We start from the raw sequence: 4,285 nt of genomic DNA, 5'->3' as shown, positions 1-4,285 counted from the left end.
AAACCTAGATAACTTTGAGTATGACAATGAATTTTTAGATATAACACCAAAAGCATGACCCATCAAAGAAAAAATTTATAAGCTAGACTTCATTAAAATTGGAAACTTTTGTTTTTTGAAAGACAATGTCAAAGGAATGAGAAATAAACTGCAAACTAGGTGAGAGTATTTGCAAAAGACACACATGATAAAGGGCTGTTGAAATATACAAGCACTGTTAAAACCCAGCTATAAAACAGCCCAGTAAAAAATGGGCCAAAGACTTTAGTAGACACATCATCAAGGAAGATATACAAAAAAGCATATGAAAAAATTCTTCACATCATATGTCATCAGGGGAATGCAAATTAAAACAATAATGAAATACCACTACAGACTTACTTGCGTGGCCAAAATCTGGAAAAATGATAATAGCAAATGCTGGTGAGGGTGTAGAGCAATAAGAACTCTTAGTCATCTCTGGTTGAAATGCAAAATGTTATGGCCACTTTGGAAGAGAGTTTGGCAGCTTCTTACAAAAGTAAATATTTTCTTATTACACAGTTCAGCAATTTTTCTTCTTAGTATTTACAGAGAAGTAGAGAACATATCTACACAAAAACCTGCATGCAGGTGTTTATAGTAGCTTCACTCCTAACTACCCCAAACTGAAAGTAACCAAGATGCCCTTCAATAAGTGAATGGATAAGTAAATTGTGGTACTTCTAAACAATGGAATATTATTCAGTGCTAATGAATTAACTATCAAGAAATAAGCAATGGGGACAGGATCAGCTAGCTCAGTTGCTGAGAGCATTGTTCTGATAGGTCAAAGATATGGGTGTAGGTTTGAATCCTGGTCAAGCACATAGAAGAATCAACCAATGAAAGAATAAATAAGTAGAATAACAAATCAGATCTTTCTCTCTCTCTCTTTCCCTCTTTTCTCTCTGTGCCTAAAAATCAATAAACTTTATAAAAGAGCTATGAAACCATGGAAAGACAGAGAGGGATCTTAAATGCATTTTACTAAGTGAAAGAAAGCAATCAGAAAAGGTCACATGATTCCCACTACATGACATTTAACTTGGTGTCCAAATGTGTGGCAATGCATAGAGACTTTTGACACGCTATGCCAGATTTTATGAGTTGCATAAAGTAGTCATGAGTTTCTTTGTGCTAAACTGTAAATAATACCTTCCCAGATTAACTAAGGCAACATTGACACAGTGTCAGAATAAATGATTATGAATAAAAGTAAAAGAAAAAATCTGAATCCTATATTTGTTTAAAGATATACCATATGTAAACACATATTTTAAATAAGTAAGTGCATTTATTATTTTAATTTAGGGAGTTTATATTCATTAGTTTGTGTGTGTATATGACCATGATTAGACTGACATAACGATAAGTTGACTGGAGTGTGTGTGTGTGTGTGTGTGTGTGTTTTCTATGTGCCAGGCACTAAAGTAAATACTTTACATGCACTAACTCATTTAATCTTATGATAACTTATGAGTCAGGTTAAATTATCATCTTCATTGTACATATGAAAATATTGGGGCTTTACGTTACTCCTATCCTTTATAATAATTTGATTATATTATCTGATTAATTTCTCCCTTCATATGATGGCAGTATCATAAGAATATGTTCTATGTTTATTTTTACTCATTGTGTTTCTGGTACATATTACAGAGCCAGAGACATACTATATGTTCAAGACACATTTTACAAATTATTTATATATTACATAATTTGTTAACAATTTTAGTTGTGATATCAAGGGTGCTGATGGCTTAATGTTACTTCTTAATATTTAGTCAACATTTCCCAAAACCTTGAACAAAAGGTGGGTAATTTTAGAAGCTATGTCAACTTTTTATGGTAAAAGGATAATATTTATTGACCTGAACAAATTATTTACTTAAAGAAGTTCAGAGCTTACATTCATAATCTTTGATGATTTCCAATGTGATTTTTTTTAATATTATGATATAGTTCATATACTATGTCTGTGGCATTAAATCTGTGAAAATATTTTAGTGACTAGAGGACCTGGGTGATTTTACATCGATTCTTAAAATAAATATAAGAATACCAATAAATTCTTAGAATACCATGTTTTCTTGAGGTGAGCTGGACAATCGGTAAGGTTGGGGAAAAACAAATGTGCCACCTGCTTACAAGGACTCTTGCCACCATTCTCAGAAGTACATGGAATTATAAATTATGCTGATAATAAGGCCACTGGTTTTGGAGTTCTTCCAGACTGAGACTCAGGCACTGTTGATATTTAAGACATATTTCCCAAGCCCAGCTAATGATACCTACCACATCTGCCTCTCACTGTGAAAAAACTGGTCCCTGTGATTGAGAAGTGAGACCCACCAGGATATTTAAGCACTGCAAATGAGGTAATTTCATACTATGGAAAAAAATGTAAAGCTAAATTAAAACTTGTTTTTCTGACTCAGACTGGTGCTGAGAGCTTATTTAATCTTAGAAAAGGGTGCACATACTTCACCTATAAATAGAAAAAGTCTTGCCTTGACTATATCCAACTTTGTTATGAGCATTGAAACATTAGATCTTTAAAATTTAATAAATTATGAAGCATCATCCAAGAATAAGACTTTTTTTTAAACCACTGTCCATGAGTGCCACCAATAGGTTTTAGCAGAGAAGGAGGGAAATTACAAGGAGAGAGAGAATTGGGGGATGGGTGCGGGTGAAGTGGGTAGTGGGTGGGAAGGTCGTTGTGGATGAGGGAGAAGAGGAATAGAATAGAAATACATAGACAACATCAGAAACTTGATTTTGCTTCTCTAAATATTTGTAGTTTTACTTAATCCTTTAAAAAGGCCAGTATGTACAAAAGAAATCAAAGTCCCAGGGATGTCTCTTTGACATGCTATCTTATTATCTCTAATTAACACTCCTTAATTCTTCACCATAACAACATTTTAAGTGCCCGATATGTCTCTTTCATTAAAATTAACCCCAAACTTTTAGGAAAGCAGCGTATTTGGAAAGAATGTTAAATACTAGAAATTTTTCTAAGGTTAGTTGCCAATTACGGAGGATGTTCACAGAAAAATATTTTTAAAAAGCGGTCCATTTCTCATTTATAGAGCTCTTTGAACGTAGCTCAGGCAGGCCAGGATCTGTTAACCTATATTCAGGATATTCTTTGAAGATAGAAACAATGACAGCTACCCTGTGGAGAAGGAATCAACAGAAATGTCACATGTCAAAGGAGAGAATGACTTGTGTTTTCTAGAACTCTGGCTGTGGTTAGTTGTAAGAAACAAACCTGCTATTGAATATATACCTAGTAAGGTTTGCTAATGATCCATATTCTAAATGCCTAGTCATTATTTTTAGATTTTTCATATATTAAAATAACTCATATTAATCACTATTAACATTGCCTAATCATATTTCTTTCTGGAAATGGCCTCTGAATTTATAGACACATATATAAGAACAGGTAGTCTTAGTCAGGTTTTACTTTTCTTTTTTCCATTTATGAAAAACCGTCCCTATAAATCTTACTCTACAAATTAAGATTTTCATGAAATCGTGCTTTATGTCTTAGTTAGAACATCTGTTCTTCCTGGTTGCAGAAACAAAATCTTGATATACTTAGGAACAGTCCATTGTTTCCCCTGAAGGGGCATCTCAATTAGGGATGTAGGAGGTACCCAGCCTGAGATATGGAGAGGTGCTGACCTTTCTGCACTCCATGTGTACTACAATGTATACGGATAAGATCTGATACATATCATCTCCTCAGGTCACTGCTAAATGATCTCTCTTACTGCTTACCAGGCCTTGTTGAATGCCACTCTATATATCTCCTAAGGGCACAGAAAGCAGTTCTGATTTGCCATGCTACTTTTGTGTGGCCAGTGATCACTAATGCTGTCTCAAATACATTTTCTCTTCTGTTCTATGCTTGAACTCACCAGAAATTATTTCCCTGATTCTTGGACCATGTTGGAGCCTGCAGAGGTTTGTTTCTGCAACATCTGCCCAGACATATCATGCAACCATTATTTCTACTGATCCTTAGTCACTTAGGTGAGCATAGTGATGGCATGATGGGGAGGCTGAGACATCAATTTTTTTCTGGCTCTTCTTGAGAACTGAGACTCAGGTCTTGTCTCCTGGTTAACCCCAGTTATCTTGGAGTTCCATTGTTCCACAGCTGATTGGTAGTGGCTTGGAGTAGAAGAGTGAGAGTCTTTCTAACTCAAAATAACTGGCACTGTTGTTATTGCCATTGCTCTTGTGAAGG

This window comes from Pteronotus mesoamericanus, unplaced genomic scaffold, assembly GCF_021234165.1.
Source record: "Pteronotus mesoamericanus isolate MK-2021 breed Mesoamerican mustached bat unplaced genomic scaffold, CSHL_Meso_final contig_182, whole genome shotgun sequence".
Taxonomy (NCBI): domain Eukaryota; kingdom Metazoa; phylum Chordata; class Mammalia; order Chiroptera; family Mormoopidae; genus Pteronotus; species Pteronotus mesoamericanus.
The sequence above is the reverse complement of the archived record's forward strand: the minus strand, read 5'-3'. Positions refer to the sequence as shown.